The sequence below is a fragment of the Macrobrachium rosenbergii genome, chromosome 52, assembly GCF_040412425.1.
Source record: "Macrobrachium rosenbergii isolate ZJJX-2024 chromosome 52, ASM4041242v1, whole genome shotgun sequence".
NCBI classification, from domain to species: domain Eukaryota; kingdom Metazoa; phylum Arthropoda; class Malacostraca; order Decapoda; family Palaemonidae; genus Macrobrachium; species Macrobrachium rosenbergii.
Genome location: NC_089792.1, coordinates 17,136,591 through 17,161,920, shown reverse-complemented (window position 1 = coordinate 17,161,920; position 25,330 = coordinate 17,136,591). Strand labels below are relative to the sequence as shown.

Here is a 25,330-nt window from a genome sequence, read left to right as displayed (position 1 = left end):
GTTTGTTTTAAAACATAGAGACAGAGCACTTCCAGGACAAAGAGAAAGAGACAGAATAAGGAAGTTTTAAAATGAGGTTGAGAAGACTTCTAAAAATAGATTGGTGGAATGGGGAGAGAAAGAAATAGTACACTAATCTTCACACTCTACTATATTTTTTGAATCAAACATTTATTTCTTTATTAAAGGATAATGTATTAAGCTAACTTTTAAATGAAATTACAGTAACTTTAATTTCATTTAAAAGTTAGTTTGATACTGAATTTCTAAATCTTCGACATCTAATGATATCTAACGAAGAATACTTTCTCTCTCTCTCTCTATGCTATTCTCTCTGTCTCCGAAATAATTCATAAATAATTTAACTTGATATTTCAAGTAAAGACAATCTCTCTCTCTCTCTCTTGTTATTCTCTGTCTCCGTAATAACTGATATTTAATTCCATTCTCTTAAGTAAGGACAACCTCTCTCTCTCTCTCTCTCTCTCTCTCTTGCAGATAGTTTAAATTGATCTAATTTACCCATACTGTCTTTAAGTGTAAATGCGTTTAGTATGGCAAATATGTTTCTAAAACATAGAGACATAATAACTAAGAGCTGTATTAGTCCAAATAGAAACACTGTTTGTTCATGAAAAAGCATTTCAGAACATTGAAGAGAAAGAGACATAGAATACAGATGTTATTAAAAAGAGGTTGAGAAAACTTCTAAAATAGATCAGTTTGGAAGGGGAGAGAGACAGAAATTCTCTTCCAACTCTCTACTTTTTTATGTCAACCATTAATTTCTTTTTTTATATTGGTAATGTATTAAGCTAACTTTAAATGAAATTACAGCAGCAACTTTAATTTCATTTCAAAGTTAGCTTAATAATTAGGGAGCATGATTAGGGTCATATTTAGTGTTTAAAACTTTAAAAATAAGCATTTATTTGCATTTTTAGAGGCCGCACCAAACTTATGTGAAAATTTGCCATGTGCGAGGGGTCCTGGAACCTAACCTCGCGTAAGTTCGGGGTATGACTGTATATCACAACATGATTAACGTAATGAGGAATAAAGTTGATAATAAGCAAAACTTATGTTTTAGTTTGTTATTGAACAATAAAATTCATTTAGCTACATTTTTAGACATCAATATAATCTGACTTTACGAGGTAAAGGAAATTACCCGTGAATCATTATGTCCCTAAAAGTACTACAACATTTATGACAGTTATGTAAAATATGCCTGATTTGGTGAAAGTCAGTAACTTTGAGTAAACATCCGCAGTAAAATTCCTTTGAATTTTTCAATGCAAGTAATTTAAAATTTTTGTTACCTTTACATAAAAACAAAGACTAAGTCTTCACTTACTAATTGAACTACTTAATTCTCAGACTATAAAATTACTGTGGTGCTCTCACAGTTATCCAGAAAAGGTGGGTGCTCAGTGAAATAAGTTTTCAATCAGCCAAAGTGACAAAAGCACAAAAGCATACTAGAATAACATCAAACCATGAACAAAAAAATTTTTAAAAATTAAATTCACAACTTCTAACAAATTGCTGTATTACAGTATAGTACTACAAGCTAAACACAGACCACAAAAATTACTAAAAGCCAAGCTTGTCACTGTACACTTAGATTTAAAATATGTTTAATACACAAAAATCATAGCTCTCACAGGATTGGCTGTTTCTGCATATGTAATACTGTATAATGCACATGGGGTTGCATCAAATGTAAACAAAAAAATAAAACATCATGACAAATAAATGGGCTCCAGCATAAAGTGTTAATTAAAATACTTGAGGCACTTATGATCATACAGTCAATGAATGAGAGAAACTGGAGGAAAAAAAGGACAATTATTCTCTCTTGACTGCTATGTTACTACTGCTTGGGCAGCTATTCAGCCCTCGGTTGTCAAATAAATGAGATTAAAATTTAGATTCAACAAGAACAGTATTGCTACTAACCTTATGACCTCCATAGAATGCAATTTCTTCAGCGTTTGTAATGATTGAGAATGTATGGCACTAAGATAACCTTTCGATGGGGTTTCTTCTGCAACCAGCATTCCAAACTTAGCATTACACGTAAAATTCTCCCTGTGATGATCACAACCAGTTCCTAGAGTTGGTCCTGTAAACAGAGTAACATTACAATAAAATTAATTCTTACAACAGTCTTCTAGGCTTCATGTGACAAATACTGTTATTTAATGCAGACTAAACATCTGAGCCGTTATGAAGATGCTAAAATATACGGAAAAACTTACTGGTATTGTATTAGACCTGTGTGTCTTGGGGACTTAGTAGATGTGAAGAACTTTCTGCAGAAAATGCAGTTTTAAGTCATTAGGTGGTTGAGAAAAATCAGATTGAGAGCGGTTGTATGAATGGAATACTGAGTTTGTTTACATACCTAGAGATATTCATACTTTGTTTAAATCCTTATTTACACATGATTTAAAATGCCATATGGCAGGAACAAGATTACACTGTACATAAATCTTTTAAACTATGAAACATGTCAGTAAAGCCTTTGGTTTTCATCAAATTACTTCAAAATCACTACACTGACAGTAAATCCTCCAATTCAACCTTTTATTTTATTCCTATTAAATATCAATATTTCATTTCATAAAGGAGAGATGGATCATAACCCCTTCACATTCCTACCCTGACATCCATAAACACCCAAGCCTCTTTCCAATCCTTATGCACACATTCTACTACCTTTTGTCACCAATTCTGTGAATACTCTTCCTCACCCTATCAGCATGTTTTTTTTTATTTACTCCCAAATACACTAACTGATCAGTAACTTCCATTCTTCCTGACACCCATATCAACATTCATTGCTCCATTTTTCTGGTTTCTATTTTTTCTTCTACTATTTTCTTGCAGTTTCTTATCTTCAGTATGCTCAATCAGTAACCTAATGTACCATCTGTAAACATTACCCATTGCACACTTCACTCACATACTTTATCATCACACAACTTGTATCTATATATCTTCTCTCTTGATATAAAAATGATGAAGAGCCATAGAAAACATAAAAATACCCTAGTCCACTCCCAATTTTACACCAAACCATCACTCTTTTCAAAAATGTTCTCACAATTTTCACTCCATTATAAAAACTTTAATTGCTCTCAACAACTTATCATCTACACCATACATTCTTAGCACGGTCCACATTTCATCTGTATTATTTCAATCAACTTTTCTACGCATATACAGCATATGCCACAATACAGGTTTCATCTTTACATTCAAACTGTACTTTTAACTGCTTTACAAAAAAAAACCATAATACACATCCTCTCTCCTTGATAAACCCAAACTATTCTTCCATAATCAATCCTTCTTGTCATCTGACTCAATTTCATTCAAAATCATACCATGCACCTTCCCTAGCATACTAAGTAACGCTGTGCCATATGCCACTATAATTGGTATTACTGCCTCTATCAGCCTCATCTTTATACAATGAGACAATTAACTCTTCGTATCCATTTCTCCGGAACCATGTCCTTAACCAGACATGGCTTTCAAATGCAGGTCAGTGCTCAATTACATTATCACCACCATAATTGCGATCTTACATGTAATCCTATCAACTGCTGGTGTCTTTTCATTCTGCAGCCTATTAACTGCCTGTCCAACAATCACTTCCACATGAATTCTCAAAAGTACAGTAACCCCTTGCACTCTTAAATCATTCATCTGGTGAGTCTTTTGTTTCAGTGTATGAGGCTGTTTTCGAAGATTTATTCACAAGGGGTTCTTCCACAAAAAAGAAGTCAGTGTATGGATGAGACAGTGACTATTGTTTTTTCTGGAAAATCCCATGGCAAAGGAAATTTTCTGCAAAGTAGACTCCTCCACAATTTTCCAGTTAGTATATAAATTTGGCAGTGGCTTATTTTTTCTCTGAAGCCATCCCATGTCAAAGAGGATGGCTTAATTTTAAATACTATTGTATACATACACACAGATACAAATACACAATATATGTATATAAGTATGTGTGTGTGTATATAATATATATATATATATATATATATATATATATATATATATATATATATATATATATATATATATATATATATATATATATATATATATATATATATATATATATATATATATATATATATATATATATATATACATTATATATATATATATATATATATATATATATATATATATATATATATATATATATATATTATATATATATTTATATATATTATATATATAATATATCTATATATCTATATATATATATATTATATTATATATAATATATATATCTATAATATATATATATATATATATAATATATATATATATATATATATATATATATATATATATATTATATATTTATATATATATATATATATATATATATATATATATATATATATATATATATATATATATATATATATATATATATATTCATAAAGATAAAATAATGACTTGAAACGGAACACTGGGTGCTGCAGGCCTTCACACTAGTCCTTTACTTAGCATACTGAAGGAATATAAAAGTATGTTTTACAAAGAAAGCTCATATAAATGACAGAAGGGGATTATAAAGGGAACATATGTACCTGAATCCAACACAATTGAAGAATTAATACCACTGCCAAACAGGATTAAATACAAGAGGTTTTTACAGATTTGATCCAACCATTCAGGAGCAGGACAAGACAATTAAAAGATTATAAGGTTTGTGACAGCCACCTAAAATTATTAGTACAACACAATAATCTCTTTTTTTTTTTTTTTTTGTAAACAATAATAACTTTTTGCAAGATGAACATTTTAAAAATTTATATATTAAACATGATATACAGAAAAATATACATCAAGTAGCTACTCGCAATTAAGTCAGCATTTTATCTTTTAGGTCATTCTGAACATTTTCTAATACAGGGTCCAAATAATACATGCCAGGAGTTAAGATTAAAGTACAACCGAAGTAAGCTGATAATAAAGGACTCAATAGATTTCTTGAGGAGAAATCTTTCGATCTAGCAATCACTGAACCAGTCCAATTTATCCTGTGAGAGTTTTCACTTAAATGAATGAATATAGCATTGGATGCTTGTCCAGTTTTGACTGGAATACTTATGTTGTTTAATACGACATCTAAATCTTTTATGATTGGCCAATATAAAATGAGGGGCAATCCAAACATGGAATTTTATATATTATGTTGTTGTTTTCTTTGGGCCCCGCAGCACTCCAGTGTTTCCGCTTCCTTCATGGATTTTATCTTTATTTATATATTCATCAACGTTCCATATTTTAGTGGATTCAGTTATACATATATATTCATACATATATATATATATATATATATATATATATATATATATATATATATATATATATATATATATATATATATATATATATATATATATTATATATATATATATATATATATATATATATATATATATATATATATATATATATATACTATACATTATACTGTACAAAGTGTTTTTTAAGTCAAATATAACTTAAATAAATCTCATTGTGAAATTAATTAGCTATTTTTTCGTTATTGTATGACATTGCCCGTTTGGAGAGGTTTGTAAAAAAAAAAATCAAGATTTTGTTCGGTATTTTCACTTGATTTCATCATAATACGAGCTTTACATATTTATCATTTACCGGCGTAAAAATAGCAGTATTGTGTTCTTTCATCCAGTAGTTTTGATTAAAAATGTTTTCTCTCCAATTTTAATGACGGTCGAAGTTTCATCCATGTTGCCGGATGACGATAATTTCCACATATAATCATTAGCAGCTTGAACATTGTTTTCGCCTTAAGCTACAACTTGCAACATAAATTTAGCAGGTATTTCTTTGCCTACCTTTTTATCCATATACATACCTAATAAGGGCATAATGTAAAAATACATCAGTCCTGCCTACTTAACATCATTTGTACTATAACCGTGTAATTGTGCATTAATAAAGATTTATGTTGAAATACAAGCAAAAAGGGTTGTTGTTATCTGATTCTGTGATAAACAGTAACAGTTTTATTGTAGTTTTATATGGAGTTACAATTTTATAATTTTATTATCACTCCTGAGCATATGCCTTTTTACATCAAAGTATGGATGTGTTGGCTTTTGTTAAACCTCATTATTTGACATTTTGTTGATTTTGCTTTTTGAAGACATTAAGTCAATGTACAACTATTCAAATTTAAAAAGACACCAAAACCAGTAACCTAACATGAATAAAGGAGTTTATAAAGAATCATAAAAATGTTTCCACCTTTTTTTATTTCTAATAGCTAATGAATCACTGGTAAGCCAATTTGTATTAAAGTTCTGTATGGTGAAAAACAATTCTTTATCTCTCATACTCCATTATGAAAAGTATTTGTTACAGCTAAGCATAACTATTTTGTTTTTCCGTTGACCTAGACCCAACTTCAACTCATCACAATGACCTGTCATTATCTTTTTAATACACTGTGATAAGGAACTATACAACTAGACTACTTGGCTTTAAAATGACACCAGTATTGGGTACCCTTGCATGAAACTATCTATACATAACAAATAAAAATGCTACTATACTAATTATGTTACACAAAATATATGGTTACACATTGCATTTACATAACAGAAATAATTAATAAATTATTGGCCTCTTACATAACTAAGATTATACATCACTGATCACAACCACCAAAAAACTTATCAACATGAAGTGTCCTCTAGAATCTTAAGATAAACTTATGCTTTCTTAATTAGAGATAAGAAAGTAGATATGGATCTTTCTTCATACAGATAAGAGACAGATATGGACTCTGACCTTGTGGACTGATGGCTGAAGGAGAAGTGACCCTGCTGAAACTGTAATACTAATACACAGTACAGTTATGATATTTCACAATGACTATATTCTTCATAAAACAATGAATATAAAAAAAGATTGGAGAGAAAATAAGACAATTAACTATCACAAAATGTATTTTCAAAACAATAGATAAACATTAAACATATTTAAATATGTAATTTCAGTTTTGATAAATCAAGTCTTACTTCAATAAGCTATACTAAGTACTTTTAAAATGCAGCATACTTACACATCTTTTGGTAATAAAAGGCTCAAGAATATTGCAATTTCTTCCATATAATATAAAAAAAAAATACAAACTAGGGTAAATATTACTAGTATATATTTTTCTCTACTTTGATGAACTATTAAACAAAAAATTACAACAGCAAACTCTAAATCACTGATGACAGTATGGGCACAAACTATGACATGAAACTACTGCCCAGTGAGACCAATTTTACTATAGCATTCTCTGTTTTGACGAATTGTTAGTAACATGAACAACAAAATTCTACATCAGAGTAAAGTATACAAATACAGGATACATAATCTGACACAGAAGTGATTTAGCATATGATTTGAATTCAAAAAAACATTTTTTTAAAATATTAAGCTTTAAAAAGCTTATGATACACAAACTCCACCCAACTAAATGTCATGACAGATATTATAAGCCAGATGTCAATAAGAACATAATCTAACAAGGTAGCTAAAACATAAAAGGAGACTGATGGCTCTCTTTAGAAGCTACTATCCACATGATATAAAATACTATTTTTCCGGTAACTTCCTTTCCAAGAATATCACTGTATAATCTTTGGCATTTAAGTTCCTGTCTTTCAATACTCTCTCAATTTCTCTTTAAACCTAGCTGTACGACTTCTAAGTTCTTTGAGAACAATTTCTGTTGGCTTGGTTAAGACTTTACAAGACAATAAACCCCAGAAAAGACAACCTGATAACCAAGCTCCCAGTTTGTGCTCCCTGACTGTCATTTTGAAATTTTCTGGCAAATCAGTTTAAATAAAAGAACTATTCCGCATTCAACTGGGAATCTTTTGACAATGTAATATTTTCCTACCAGATAACCCAGTGATCAGGATAATCTAAAAAACAACAACAAAGGGATGTAAAATTTGTTGTTGGCCAAATCAAGTTGATAAGATTCAGTATATTATGTATTAAGATAAATGAAAATCTGTCAATTTCAGTATAAAGACAATGGAGCTTCTTAGTTCTTTGAAGAACTATGTGTGTTAACCACAAAACAAAGTTAGCTAAACAAAATTTGATAACCACTGACAAGACTGACACAATGTAAACATCAGTTTCAACAACCTGACAGAGTTCATATCATTTTTGGATATTATTTCTTGTCAAGTTGGCTGATCACAACTTGACAATATTTCATGTTTTCCTCCCAATTTACAGTCAGCTAGACTAAAATAATTACCTAAGCAAAGGGACTACACCATCTGGCTCTTCTAATCTGATCATGAACATTTTATGTACCAGTACTGTTAAATCAAATGGTTCCTGGGAAACTCTGGAGGCTACTAGGTACAAATTCATGATTCTATAACACAAAGGAAATGCTAAACATATCAGTTGCCATCAAGGCAGGCATTACTTTTTTATGTTTCATCTTTTAACAGACTGAGCATTTCAAAGCTATTACAAGAACTTAACAAAGGATTTTAATGTTTTCTTTCCATTCCATTTCAGCTCTTCGTTGGGCTGGTCGCTAGACTATGGCATAATTACCTAAAATAAAAAAAGGTTACAGTCTCCTCCTCTGATGAAGGATTAAGAGGATTTTTATTTCTGTTGATCAAATTCATTTCTTGCTCTAAAAGTGTGGTTCAGTTCACAGTAGCTGTGGATCCTGTTGCTAACATAATAGATTGGTATCAAGGCTAAAAAAAGTCAACTCCATTTGGGCCAGCCTAGGAGGCTCAAAATCAGCTCAGTGGTCTGGTAAAATTTAAGGTATGTTTTCTTTTACCATTCCAGTCCTCAATAGTTTCACTAGGAGACTATGAATTTTTGATTTGCCAATTTCTGAGCCATCTTGTACTTAAGAAATGAAATATTATCTAAACAGACTTCCAGATTGTTCAGGTCACAGTTCACATTCTTGACTCAAGATCTCATCAAACTTTATCCTATGTGCTCCAACTTTTCTGAAGTACCTGTACACTATTTAACAACAAATACAACACTGTAAAACTTTACTAGCTAATTTACACCCTGACAACATATATTGCTGTATATAGTTTAACAGTGAAGATAAAAAACATATAAAAAAAGATCCAGTCACAAGATTATAAACAAAACATGTGAAGTCAAAGAAATGAATATAAGAAAAAGTAAAACATCAAAATGTGGTGTGTGGAAGCCACTGAAGACAGCATACAAAAGGCAGCAGAAATACATGGGATGACTTCATGGAAAGGTCCCAGGCTATATGAAGGGAGATATGGCAGTGGGAATATGTACAAAGGCAATTGAAAATAAGTATAGGCTCTGTTACAGAAAAAAAGGAAGTGGACTGAGATGTATACAAGAAAAAGAGAAAGGAGTCTAAAAGGTAGTTGGCAGGGCAAAGGTTGGATGCATGGTCAAAGAAAGGAGTTTACAAAAAATACATGATCAAAATCTCCACAACTTTGGGAGGGAAAGGATTAAATATTTAGATACAAAGTTGCTGAAAGATGGAGAAAATGTAAAGGGTAAAGCCCTAAAAGATGAAAATGGAGGATAAAGAGATACTGAAAATAAAGAGATCCTGAAACAATGGAGTGTATTCTGAACACTTCCTGAATTAAATGTACGTCAGACATAAGCTGGAAGTAAGCAAGCATATAATGGACAACTGAATAGCTGAAGAGATGAAAAGGATCTTTGCAAAAACCAAAATGGAAAAATTTCACGACCACCAGAATAATGGGTGACTCAGTAAAAAAGCAGCAGTCATTCTTGAGCTTACTTGAATACAGGAAAACCTGGTAAAGGAAGATTAGGACCAGAAGGGTAGAAATGAACCTTACAGAAATAGTATGCATAAAGAAGGATGCATTTGCAATGCAGATTAGGTGCAGAGTAATGAGACTATTTAAGTATGATTCAAAATATTGGAAAAGGTGCTGCATTAAAGTCAAGATATTGCTGAAATTTAGGCTGCACTCTTCTGACAGCAATTTTAATATAAAACTTTCATTTCAGAGCTTTAACCTATTAAGTCTTTGTATTTCTAGAGTACCTTTTAAATAGTGTTTGCTTTTCAGCAAAATGACATGGAATTATCAAGTCATTCACGGGGTATGGGTAGCCACAGCATAAATTCTATATATACTGTAGAACCCATATCACAGCACTCTGACTTCCTGGCCTCATGGATGGAACAACGCTTACCACTAATCTAACATTAAAGTATCAAGAAAAGTGGTGGAGTGGATGACTTTGGTTATTTAGATGACACTTAATAAAAACAACAGTAGTCTGAAAAATTAAAACTGTTTTTATATTATTATACCTAATAAAACATATGCAATCTGAGAAGGATGAAAACTGTTTCTTACAGTATTATCCCTATCAGTCAATGCCTGATTTCAAAAACAAAGTGGCTACTAGCATGGGAGGTTAACATGGAACCTCCACAAAAATTACCTGCCATTTTTTTCGTATGGAGGAGGCACAGCACCTCCTTGCTTGCATTCAAAGGTTGGATTATATATAAACTAGAGGGTCAAGGGCAGAGGATCAAAGCCCCTACAGCATGTAATGTAGCATCCTGTATGGGGTTTCTTTATGATTTATCAGATTACAATACATAATTTCTAAGTGATCACACCTATTGAGACACAACACAACTGGCAATTTCCTTACAGTTCTGGACACTTATTAAAACCTGGTCTTAGCATGTTAAAATTCATAGTATATATTATCAGGAAGAGCTCCGCATGAAGATACTGTTTATCAATGAAATTTTTCAACTGACAAAGATAATAAAGGATGTAGGCCTATATGATGTAGAGCAGGTGAGACAACTTGAAAAATTTACCATAATAGTTACAGTGAGAAATTTACCGTCTTTTGTTTATTTTTAGTCAGAAAAGTTCCCTGGAATGTCATGTTTAGTCCCAGGCCCTTGGGGATTAGCCTAATATAATAACAAACAAAGGCAGTAAATTTTTCACATTATTATGATAAATTTCTCAGGTTATCTCACCTGTACTGCATCATTTACACCCTATTCTATATTGTCCAACACCTATTCTATATTGTCCTGTCAAAAAATTGGTAGAACTATGGAACAGCTCCGCATGGGGTATTATATACCTGAGAAATTGACTTTTTCTATAGTATTTTGGTTATCAAGAATTTACCATTATTTTTTGGTGTTCGACTATAATTAACCTGTAATTAATCTCAGAACTGATACGTTATTGTATGCTGGCCATCCTGGAACGCTATCACGCATGCACAGTGTTATAGGTAAAAAGTGGAGTCTCCGGCTAAGTAACACAGCAACTAGTTTAGGTTAGGTTAGGTTAGGGTACATTAGGTTAGTATCGTTCCTTTTATAATAGGTTTCCTTAGCCAACCCCTTTTTGAACATATGGCTCCCTAATGACTTGCACGTGTGGAACCATTTCATAACAACATAACAGTCCGGTCTTTCTCCCAGCGATTTCCCACCCAAAACCCCGCGTTCCCAAAGGGTCCCCCTACCATGCTGGATAGAGATATATGAGGGTTAACAATAATTGACTGACAATAAACACCACCACCTCCTTCATCGGCAAGACTAAAAGTATAGGAAAAATCAATTTCCAAGGTAATAGTCCGTGCAAAGCTGTTCTATCGTTTTACCATAAAATTTAGCTAATAAACAATATCTCCATGCAGAGCTCTTCCTTAGCATTACCACAATGGGTTTTCAATGAAATAATGACCAGAATCATTCGACACTTCAATGAAATTGGTATCAAAAATATTTCTTTAGCAAAGACACTAGTACGACTATGTATCATACATACCTGGTATACTTGCACCACCTCGTGCATTGGCTAGATTGTAAAGAGACAAGGTGATGAGCAACGTATCTAGCATTGGTTTTGTGATATGCGAATACAGATGAGCAATACTTGACGTGAATGCCGTAATATCATCAGTAAGGCAGTGATCAGCATTTTCTAAACGGCCATCGAGATTAGACACACGATAATAGCACTGGTTCTTGAAGTAAAGATCGTACGAATATCGCACAAGACGAGAACGAAATGAGAGTGCCAAGTGAGACTCGAGAAACCTGATCATGGAATTCACAAAGGTTGCTGGTATGGCAATGGAAATCCATTTTGACATCATTACGGCAAAATTTACTATGTCTCTCCGCACTATGTACTTAACCACTCTACCCTCCAACTGCGCTACATATATTGAAAGAAATGTTCTCGCTACAAGCGTCAGCGTGTGAAGGTACAGTAAAGCTGCTGGTTTGGACCATGGTCCAGGGATGATGATTCCGATTAATTTTTTCAACTGCAAGAAAAACTCCCTGTTCACTGAGGGCCCGGTCTTCTTTATTCTCCGAGCAATTTCTTCCAGTTCTTGCTTCTGCTCCGGTTTTGTTGCATGGTAAACATTTTTTAACTTCGGATAAAGTACCTTATAAATATACAATGCCACTACTATGGACAGACCACCTCTGGAAAGATTAGCTTCACTGACATTGAGCTTTCGCGATGTATTTTCAATCATTTTAGAAACCGCGTTCGTCATTTTTGCTTCTTTTGGTTGGACTGCACAATTATAAATAGGAGTACATTGGTGGTAGAAAGTAAATACTACAGTTTAAAATGCCGCCAGATATATAACACGTAAGAACTTTAGACCTCGACTGACGGCGGCTGACTGCAGACGATATGTTGTTGTTGTTATGATATCACCTCCTTCGAACGTTTGACTTCCTCTCGCTTTAATTATTATATGTATTTGTCGAAATATCCAAATAAGAGTATTAAAATCGATCATATAAAATATATTAACTTTTATTATATAAAATTTCTCTGAGCAAATTTGCCACGATATGAAATTCTTGTAAAGCCAAAGTCGTTAGGTATTCGAACACATGAATGTCCTCGGAAAGCACTGCACTTACTAATTTTTGTATATATTTTGACTCTTTCAAGGACACATTGACAGTGAAAGTCTTGTTTTGTAAGAATCAAGAGTTGTTGTACTTTTGCTATATAATATTATGTAATTCCCAGATAAGAAGATACGAAAAGAAACAAAAATGAAACGCAATTGCGTGACAGTCTTGCTAAAATGAAGGAAAACCCAAAGGATATGCCTTTTAATGACGTCACATTATTGATATCAGTTCACACAATTACCCGAGTTTCGATTCCGCTGGGGCTCGGTTACCAAGATGATGAATTTTCAAATATTTGCAGCTATTATCACTTGGGATTTATACAGTGTGTATATATATATATATATATATATATATATATATATATATATATATAACTATATATATATATATATATATATATATATATATATATATAACTTGTATTATACTATGGCTGGATCTCTTTGGGTTTTGAACTGGATAGCTTTCACTTGAATATTAATTGCTCAACATGATTTACCTTATATACTGGGCAATCTGGTAGGGAACTAAGTGAGTCACGCTGCAGAAATATAATGTAGCCTACGGGTTGCAAACAGCTCAAGCGCCATCTTTTGTCACGTATGGGACTTTGAACATCCCATAGGCTGGAATTCAGCTAGAGTAGTTTTTAAAAGGTCTTCAGTGCATGATATATTGTTAGCTGAAGGATGTCTGATTAGCTCTTTTAGTAACATAAACTTGAGCGATGATTTTTTTTCAAAATGGAGGAATTGTTGAAAAGCTTTGTTCTTAATTATTCAAAAGTAAAACAAACGATTAGATATTTTACAAACATAATTTTGTACTTTGATAATTTTACTTAGTAATTATTTCCTATAAATGTTTTTATTTTGAACAATGTTTATTTACAAACTTGTTTTTGTTGCTTTCTTGTACTTAAGTTGTTTTCTTAAAACTGTTTAGTACCCTGATGACTTTGGAATAAAAGTCTTTTGATACCCCTTCTTTTATTTTCGTGAGGATCTCGTATATATATATATATATATATATATATATATATATATATATATATATATATATATATATATATATATATATATATATATATATATATATATATATATATATATTTATATATGTATGTATATATACATATATATAACATGTCTGCTTAAAATCACAGTAACACGTGATGTATAGGTATATTATATGCATATGTATGTACAGTATGCGTTAAATGTGAGCAAGCAATAAAGATATCTTTGCAAGTTCCTCATTACTGGATGATCTTCTTAGTTCTTACAGGAATCGATCAAACACTGTTATGGCCGCTGCACTGTAGTCTTCCTTTGCTTTAAAAATGTCACTCCATTCTTTTATCCAAGCAACTGTGAATTCTGAATTTATTTTTCTCACAACCTGTAGCCTGATGATATTTTGGGTGAACCATACTATGTGGTAACTATGACAGGCAAGCTGGTAGTACCTCGTTATGGGACCCGAACCGGGATACAAGCACCTTCTTTCTACCTTGTAGGTAGACACCTCTTCCGGTAAAGGCTAGTTCCATAATAGAAAATTTGGCCGTTCTCAGAATGAGCTAAGACGTTGAGTACATTGCCTCATAGTTTCAATTCTGGGTGCCTGGCGGGTGACATTGGCACTGGGCAACGGCAAGGGTCATAGGCCTTAATCAGCGATGAACTGCGCTAAAAGGAACTGGCTATCATACAGTGGTGTATTTAATTATCTGAATCTTCTGTGTCTTCTGCCATATCTAGGAATGGGTTCCAGCAGCGGGCATATGGGGGAAAAGAGCCCAGAATCAAAATAGGAAGATGTAACAGGCAGAAAATTAATTCAGAAGATATAGGCTGGGCATCTTGCCCGTTTGTAAATCACTATGAAACAGCTGAATCTGTTGAGCCAGTTCACATATTCTTTGAACTATTGGTTTAGTGAATGAAACAATTACCATGGACTTTAACATCAGTAGCAAGCTTCTGAGGGCAGTGATCAGTAGATTATGAGTTTTGGCTAATAATCTTTGTCCTTGGCAGAGAAATTCCCGGACAGACAGACAAATAATGCCATCTCAATGGTTTTCTTTTACAGAAAACTGAAATGTGATTCTGGGAAGATAAAATAGTAAGAACCAGGATCTAAACTAGTTTAAAGTCAATGGACTTTAAATGGTTTAAAAATGTATTTATTTCTTTACAAATGAACTGCCAGAATATCTTGGCAATATTTTTAAGTCCTTGAACACACACAACATTTTATTTAAATCTAAAACAATCGTCACACTAGTTGAAAGGATCAATGCCCACTTTTAAAGATCTTCAGGCATGTAGCGTTAAAAAATACTGTATAAAGAAGAGGTACAGATAACTTATCCATTCCAGAAAACTGTGTACGAGCAATATAGAGAAGGAAAGAATCCTTTTTGCTATACCAGATTAGTCCAAAAAGCTCTTGGCTCCCTAGACTAGACACACGATGCCTAAGCAATATACAACAAGAAAAATTAAATGAAATAAATGGCAGAGATGTAATGGGCTGCCATGTCTGTCTGTGACAGGGAGGTTTTCAGAAACGACATCCTAGAAGGAGGTACCTTGAAAGTGAACGGGCAGTTTATCTGGTTTTGTCTTGATACCGGCATATATATATTGATGGTGCATATATATATTTTTATATATTGTTGTTATGGACATTTGTTTATATATATTGTTTTGTGGTTTTGTGTGCTGTGATATATATATATATATACCCATCTCCAGCAACAAGACAGGGTATGGTTTAAATAAAAAAGATAAATTGATTTATTGATATTCAGCAAGTGGTACAGCATAGTTGATGTAGAAGACACCTAGCACATCGAAGGAATTAAAACAGTAAAACAAAAAAGATTCATACTCGTTTCAGTTATTAATTTGAAAGACTGTTTCTGAGATGGTGAAAAAAAGAAATTTAGTCATTAGTAAAAGTTGTAGCAGGATTATAAGAAAACTGGAAAAGATTAGCAAGTTCAACATTTATGTATGCCATGGACATAATAAAGCCAAAAGAATATAGAGAGTTGCAGAAATATTAGGAAAGCTAAAAAGTGTGGAAGGCACACTATATGCTATGCTCTAAGATTGTATATTTTGGCTAAAGGGGCTACTCAATGCATTGAAAGAACACGCTACTTTATGTGAAGCATACTTTCAACAATAAAGGAAATGTCTCCTCAGCTATATAACTTTACATTAGCATGAAAATAAGACAACACAGTGGTTAGTGTAAATTAAATAGCAGCCTGTATGATGGAGCAATATCAGGGGAAGAAAAAGCAAAACTGCGCGGTTATAGAAAAATGATAATAAAGCACGAGAGAAAGAAACTTAGGAAAAATCAACCTGCAATATACGTAGGAATTTAAGTGTATATGAGCTTGTTTGATGTGATAACACCAAGAAAATGTTTGGGAGTAGAATCAGACCAAACCTGCTCAAGCAATATGACAGGGAAAGACCGAATGAAGGTGAAGCAAAATGTTCACGAGGTGAAGGAAATGAAAAGATGGAGCATATAAGCCCCCCTGGCTAGAATCTTGCGTCTCACAGGTCTGTCTAAAGTGGAAATTGAGAATAGAAAGAAACTGATAAAAAATTGTGTAATATAGAGGCAATAAGCTTAAATAAGCACAAAGGCAAAGTAGAATGCATGAGGAAGGTGTTCCACGGGGACATTATTGCTGCCACTGACAATAGTTGTAATAAGAGGAGGTGCCGTTGAAAAGCTCAAACTTTGACAATGCAAGAACCCTGAGACCTCACAACAACAACTGCTTTCAATTTTCGTAAGTATCCAAGTTCTTACAACACATCATTTAACAGAAACAAACGTTCGAGTTTATGCCTGCCTTAAAGGACCAAATCCGGTCTACTGTAAGTGTAAGGAACGCTGACTATCTTCTAATTATGCCGCAGACTAGCGTAACTTAGGTCAGGCTAAGGCCCAAGTTATTTTCTGTAATAATAGGAGAAGAAAGATTTGAATAGGAAAATTTGACAGTAAAATTTTTTATATGCGCAGCCTGATTCACGTCAGACGTCGACCGGGACAGGTTCCTCATACATAAATCGACATAACCTCTCCCGTAATGCTAGGTCCTGACTTAAACAGATCTTACCTATTTAACCTAACTTAGGGCGACGTTCCCTGACCTGGCAGGAAGGGCGAACCCCCCCAAAAAGGCCGTAACCTGTCCCGGTCTGGGGTAGTTTACAGTTTAGTTGGCCAGGCCGAGCAACACCTGAAGGACTACAATCACTCCGCATAAGTTTTAGTTCCACAACCCGACCCTGCTCACGACCCAGCGACCCCATGCTGTCTGGGGGTGTGGCAAAGCCCCCCCGGCCAAGTTAGGGCACGCCACCCTATGTTAGGTTAGGTTGGTTACATCTGGTTAGGTCAGGACCTGGTACTATAGGAAAAGGGTAGAACTATAGGGTAGCTCTGTGGTAAGAATGGGCACTATAACTTGACTTTTTCTACAGTTTTTGGTTGCTAATTATGGATTTACATTTGCTTTCATTTTTGGCGCTCTAGTCTAATTAACCTGTAATTAACATGATCAAATCAACAAGGGGTTTCATGCAAGGATCTTCTAGAGACCAGAGCAGGGTACATCTGTTTAGAAACGGTTCATATCCCGTCCAGCAAGTGCAATAACTTGTGCATTATGGTACCCCGGACCCAGTGCTGAACACGGTGAAGGGGACATTCCCATTTGACCGACAACAGACTAGATGCCATGATTATCAGGCCTAAGAGTGTAGAAACCATTTCATCCATTCCTTTGGCCATTTAGGTCTCCTCCTATCAGTATCCCAGGCTGACTCTTGTACTTTTTCAGTGCAACTGACAGCCTTTCAAAAGTGGAACTACACAACATTGCATAAAGCTAACTAAACTGAAACGCTCCCAAGACTTTTCCATCACCTGGGAATCTGGTATACCCCAGAGTGAAGACATCACTTTTTTTGGCCCCTGGAGGTTCTTTCAAAAGTACTAACCTGTTAAAATGTTTCTCACCCTTATTTTCTTAGCTAGATGTAACTTTCTTGAGATCTTGACATAAGACAGAATATCTCACTGGAAGTAGTTTTGGTGCCACTTGTGGCAAGCGGGCTGTAACTCTTGTTCTGAAAAGTGATTGGCCCTTGCAATTTCAAAATATAATTTTTTAGAATTACAATATACCAAATGGTTGAAATCAATGCTGTTCAGGTTAGAGTCACCAACAGAAAAGGAAATTTGCAGCATGGATAATGCAGGCAACAATAATAAATTTTTAGCATTTTACTGGCTTTATCCCAGGGGAATACAGTAAGACAAATTAAAGTAAATTGCAAAAAGTATCTTCAGATAGCATGGAAAATTATCTCAGTAAATTTAAAATAAAACTAATGTTGGAATGTAAAGTGACAGCTGCATTTTACTTGATTACAAAATTTGTTTGCACAAGCCCAACGTTTTTAGAGATTAATCTTTGGCCATAAGTTAAGATGGGTTGCTTTTGGAATCCCTTAAATGCTTCGATGTCATTAAATATTTAAAGACGGTTTTGCCACATAGTCTTGAGTACATGTAATCAGATTCTTTTAATACTAAATGAACTAGTTCCTAGTTTATCTTTTCTTTGGATGTAAAATATCCATATGATGGTGCAACAACTCTCTTTTTTCCGTTCATTGTTTTAAGGTTGCACTATTTTGCATCAAATTATTTTGCATAAATGTGATTACCTACCCTGTTCTTACCTCCAAGCAGTAAACAAGATTCAGAGATTCACTTAAATCAACTAGTCCCTGATATGTTGTTATCATTAGAACAGTTATAGGAGCATATAATATACCCCTGAGTTTCATTCTGTACAGCTGCTGCTCTGGTAATGCAGTAAAACTCAAATGGTATCAGGGATAACACTAAGCATTACAGAGACTCCAAAGTGGATTACAAGTTGTTCTATACACATTCTCCTTGGAACACAGGGTTTACCATCTGACATCATATCCTTAAACAAAACAAGTGGGAGGCAGGTTAGGAACTGGATTACTTTCAATTTTGCATATTCAGCCCAGTCTAGAGCAAGATTAAATAAGTAAAAAAATGTGCATGCGAAGAAATTGTTTCCTATACAGCCACTAGAGTATAATCAAGGTTGAAAATAGATCTATATTTCGTTGCCTTAGACTGCTGTATATGCTGTGGTGGTGGTTGTATCATTGCCAGTAGCATGATTTGGCTAAGTTTGCAACCTTAAATTCTTAAACAAAACTAGTGAGACTAAGGGCTGCAATTTGGTATATTTGATGATTGGAGTGTGGATAAGCCGTACGCCAATGTTGCAGCCCTCTGCCTCAATGGGCCTGAATTTGATCTGGATGGCAGACAGAAAAAATGTTGCAGATGGACAGACAAAGCCACAATAGTTTTCTTTTTTATAAAACTAAAAAGCTATAGAATTTTACATTTCTGAAGCGTTGCCATAGATCTACAATGATTGAGTGAAATTTAGGCATTGGGATGTAATTTTAGGCATTAGCGTTTGAATATCCATAAAATTATTGCTCAGATATGATACAAAATTATTGGTATGTCTTGGAAGATTCTGTTCATTTAAATTTTCCGGAAAGACTAGCTAACTCTAACAAAATGTAAAAAGTCAGGAGTAAATGAAACATTGGTCAAAACCTTCCTTTAATTATAAATTACAATTTCAAGAAATAAACATATAATTTAGAAACAGTACTTTTTTATAAATATAGTAATGGTGCAGCATCCTACAAAAAAAAATTACAAATGGGAATGTTGATCCATTGCAGATTTGCTCAAAATGACTAGACCAGATAAAAATAGTAAAACACTACACCTAACCAAATGCGTAGAAAAATTTCAGCCTAAATGAGATAAATGGGGGTATAAATGGTTGAAAGTCAAACTGGAATTTCAGAAGTATGCAAAGAGCTAACCCATGGAGGATCAGCAATTTGTTTAAGAGTATTACATTTATCAGAAAGGGAAGAATCAAATTAACATAGGAATTAGTGTACCTTGTTGTGTGATAATCTCTAATCTGCTTTATTTCCTAAGCTCTAGTGAATCTACCAGATAAAAATTAACACTAACCATTCATGGCATTCACAGTTTTCTCTGGACAGATTTCCATGACCCTATTGCTCTGTTTTTTCCCCTCAGGAAGAAACTTTCATGGTTCCTAGACAACTGACTAGTTCTTTTAGATGATGGCTCATCATTCCTATGCACCAGTACATTTTCAAATCTTTGCCACTTTCATGACAAGACCACATATATAAATATCTGCTTATTCAAAGCTTCAAGACTGTGATGCCTCATCAGGTAAGGGAACTAGATCAGGCTTATAAAAGGCTATTGCTGGATCAAAATTTTCTTCTTACCCTATCACTAACAGTTTTCACACATGTATTAAGCTTTTCATTAATTAAAACAAAATGCTACAGCATCTTTCTCATTTTATAATTAAGACCTCCTTTAAGCTATACAAGGGTTACAATAGGTCTATACTCCAGTTCCCTTTTAATGAAGAGTTCTGAAAGATCTTTCCTTACCAGACCTCAAAATAAACATCCCTAATGTAATGTCATTCAGATTATTCTCAAATACATGAAGAAAGTATACGTAGGCCCTCAATCTTTCATTCATTTTTGACAGTTACAGGTATATACAAGCCTTTGGAATCTCTTGGATCTTTTTATAAACCTGACTCAAATCAATTTTATTTTCTGTTCAACTTTGCCCAAATACTCTCAAGTGTACCCTCAAGCAATCAAGTAATTGGCTTTTCAAAAAGGAATAGTTTGCTCCTACTGTCTTGGGTTCTTGCCAAGAATTAGGACCCTTCAGTTAATGTACATTTTTCACCATTAGATATTTTGGACATCCTTAGGTAGAAGGAGATGAGAGGCTTCTCAGTCTTAAAAACCTCACTATGCGGTCAAAGAATTCATTAAAAGATTTAGGTCCTTTATATCTCAGGTTCTCCAAAACAGTTCTCCAGAAACCAACTGCTATTTCTTCATATGACAGCAATTGATTTCTGACTCCCCAGATTAAAGATGTCATTCGCAATCCTAAAGTTTTAAAACCCAGTGTCAGGACTGACTCTGTTCTCATCCAGACATCTATGTTTTCTGCCTTTTGCAAAAATCAAAGTTATATCAACTCAAATTTGGAACTTATCAGTCTTTGCTGAAATAAGACCTACGGAGCATATTAAAACTACTTTTTATATTGCAGTACACTGGGACCCTTAACAATGATGGCATGGTAAAGCTAACAATATAGAACATCACTGACCCCTAAATTTCAAAGAGCCAAGCAAGGTGTTGAGTCTTATGGGAATTCTCAGAACAGATCTAAGTCCTTTGGGATGTGGTTGGAGATGCTTCTCTAAAAATTTTAGCCTAGCTGAAATTGTAAATACAACATATAACTTTTATTCAGGCTCTTGGAAAACCATCAGCCTACCTCATTCTTTCTCTTGAAAAATCCATTTCAAATATCTCACTTTTTGCATAAGATGAAACACAAAAGGTTGATATTTACAATCCTTACAACACTCTTTTACACTGCTGGATTATCTCTCTACATAAAAAATTATAAAGGCTCAATGTTCATCTTTCCACTTTTACATTTGCAAGCATATGATTAATGTCTTCTACATATTACATAACCACTGAAAGCCATGGTTATGGGCAAACTTTCAACTACAAGTCATGTATGGATAGTTGTACTATCAGTTTTACAACCTGGACTTTCCAAGTTGTTCTTAAGAGGAAAAATCTTAAGCAGGCAAGATTGCAGATTTCTTTGCAAAACTTATCACTGTTTTGTGACCCTTCCTACACAAGTACCATAATTTGAAAACAATGAATCTTACTTAAAAAATACATTCAGATCAGTTTTTTTGGTTTCAAGCCACAAGCCTTGATAAAATTTATCAACCACACCCAATCCAAAATCTTCTTAATCATCTCCCCTCAAACAGGTTATGGCCCTCTTTTAGAAAATTTTTATTACCCAGTGATGCTTTTGTGCAAATTTGACTGAAATTGTCCATTTGTTCTGAAGGTTCTGTATTTCTTTGTTTATGTAAACAGACAAGACACTCACAGTTACCAAATTTTCAGTTGATGAGCCTAGTTTGATATTTCAACTCAAGTGACCTAAAATGAAACATGATTTGTTAAACCTGTCAATAATTTTAAAGGTTGATATAAACTGTAATATTTTAAACTTTCATGATACATGTTAACCCTCTAACGCCCTGGAGCCTCTATTTACAAAAGCGTCTCCCGTATGCCGGTGTTCAGGAGTTAGCACCGAAGTGGAAAAAGTTTTTAAAAAAATCACAACACGCTTAGTTTTTAAGATTAAAAGTTCATTTTTGGCTCCTTTTTTTGTCATTGCCTGAAGTTTAGTATGCAACCATCAGAAATTAAAAAAATATCATTATCATATATAAATATTGAAATATATGACAGTGCAAAAAAATTTTCATATATAATTGTATACAAATCGTGCTGTGAGCAAAACAGTTAAAGCTAACGGGTTATTTTTTTCTCTGTATTGTACACTAAATTGCGATGATTTTGGTATATAACAAATTGTAAAACGATCAAAGCAACACAGAAAATATTATCACAAAATGATGCATGAATTAATGTAACAGCGGACGTAAAAAAATTTTTTTTCAAAAATTCACCATAAATCGAAATATTGTGCTAGAGACTTCCCGTTTGTTGAAAAAATGAAGCTAATTGATTGAATATTACTAGACTGTAAGTGTTTTAGCTTACAATTGCAGTTTTGACCATTTCAGTCGAGTTAAAGTTGACCGAAAGTCGAATTTTTCTATTTATCGTGATTTATATGAAAATATTTCAAAACTGATAAAGCTACAACCATGAGTTATTTTCTGTTGTATTGTACATGAAATTGCACACATTTTCATATATAAACTTTATGTAACGACTAATATAAAACGGTGCAAACATTACGACAACGTGGACGAAAGAATTTCTGAGATGTTTGGCCGAGTTACAGCGGACGTAAGGAAAATGTTTTTTTCAAAAATTCACCATAAATCGAAATATTGTGCTAGAGACTTCCAATTTATTGCAAAATGAAGGTAAATGATTGAATATTACTAGAATGTAAGAGTTTTAGCTTACAATTGCGTTTTTCGACCATTTTGGTCGAGTTAAAGTTGACCGAAGGTTGAAATTTTGGCAGTTATTGTGATTTATGTGAAAATATTTCAAAACTGATAAAAGCTACAACCATGAGTTATTTTCTGTTGTATTCTACATGAAATTGCACACATTTTCATATATAAAAGTTTATGTAACGACTAATGTAAAGCGATGCAAACATTACGACAACGTGAAAGAATTTCTGAGATGTTCGGCAGAGTTACAGCGTGCGCAGGCGTAAGGAAAATTTTTTTTTTTTCAGAAATTCACCATAAATCGAAATATTGTGCTAGAGACTTCCAGTTTGTTGCAAAATGAAGGTACATGATTGAATATTACTAGAATGTAAGAGTTTTAGCTTATACTTGCGTTTTTTTACCATTTCGGTCGAGTTAAAGTTGACGAAGGTTGAAATTTTGCAGTTATCGTGATTTATATGAAAATATTTCAAAACTGATAAAAGCTACAACCATGAGTTATTTTCTGTTGTATTCTACATGAAATTGCGCACATTTCCATATATAAAACTTTATGTAACGACTAATATAAAACGGTGCAAACATTACGACAACGTGTGAAAAGAATTTCTGGCGCGGACGTAAAGGAAAAAGTTTTTTTCAAAAATTCACCATAAATCGAAATATTGTGCTAGAGACTTCCAATTTGTTGCAAAATGAATGTAAATGATTGAATATTACTAGAATGTAAGATTTTTAGCTTACAATTGTGTTTTTGACCATTTTGGTCGAGTCAAAGTTGACCGAAGGTTGAAATTTTGGCAGTTATCGTGTTTTTATGAAAATATTTCCAAACTGATAAAGCTACAACCATGGGTTGTATTTTGTTGTATTTTACATGAAATTGTGCACATTTTCATATATAAAACTTTTATGTAATGTCTAATATAAAACAGTGCAAAAATTACGACAAAATGACGAAAGAATTTCTGAAATTTTCGCCGGAGTTACGCGCATGAGCGTAAGGAAAAAGTTTTTTTAAAAATTCACCATAAATCGAAATATTGTGCTAGAGACTTCCAATTTGTTGCAAAATGAAGGTAAATGATTGAATATTACTAGAATGTAAGAGTTTTAGCTTACAATTGCGTTTTTGACCATTTCGGTCGAGTCAAAGTTTTCGGAAGGTTGGAAATTTTTGTAGTCGGCGACAGTGCGTCCACTCGGCACCCAACAGACAATTTTAGTCGACATATAATACTTCCAGTCGGCGTTTAAGGGCTAAGTATCTCTCAATGGGACAAGGTCCATATAAATTTACATGACAGGTTAGGTAAGGTAAAGGAACCTTAGAGTAATTTTGTGCACTTTTGGTAGGCTGCCACCAGCTGTGGAGTTTGTAGCACACCAACAGAAAAAAAAAAAGAAACAAACAGTACAAAATAGGAAAAAGTAACAAGTCCACTGGAATGTACGGTAACATGTTCCAAGGAGATGGAGGTAGGTTATGATTTGCAATGTAGGTTTATACTAATACCACCCTGGGACTGCTTGTGGGTGACAGATGAAACTGGCGTGCATACAAACTTACAAAAAATCTTTATTACCACTAAAGGTACAAAACAGCATTCATTAAGCAAAAACATACATAATCTCGACCGCTGAATAGCCTAATGAACTAAAAATTAAAAATTAACCTTAATACTTCAGTGGCCTCTGACACAAAATGCACATATACAGTACTGTACCAGTAAGAAAATAATGAGGCAACATAAAATAATAACATAACATAAAAATCAGTAACCACTTGACTGCAGGGCTTTGTGGTGACAAGTATACCCTAAAAGTGTGAAGAAATTGAGGAGTTATGAGATCATTGTGGCTATTACAAATACTTGTGTATCTGGTAAAAAGTTAATGGATACACAAGAAGAATGATAAATGTAAAGCTAAATGGAAAAAGAAATGAAATAAAAATATATTAATTTAAAAACTTGATGAAAGTGGGGAAGACCATTATAGCTGTTGTATTCTACAATGAGACGTGAAAG

The 25,330-nt window shown here is 33.4% G+C and overlaps 1 pseudogene; it reads right to left on the bottom strand.

Annotated features, from left to right (window-relative positions):
- LOC136833723 (ATP-binding cassette sub-family D member 2-like) overlaps positions 1 to 12,817 on the bottom strand; it is a 66,750-nt pseudogene extending 53,933 nt beyond the window's left edge.
- Between the last annotated feature and the right edge of the window lie 12,513 nt (positions 12,818 to 25,330).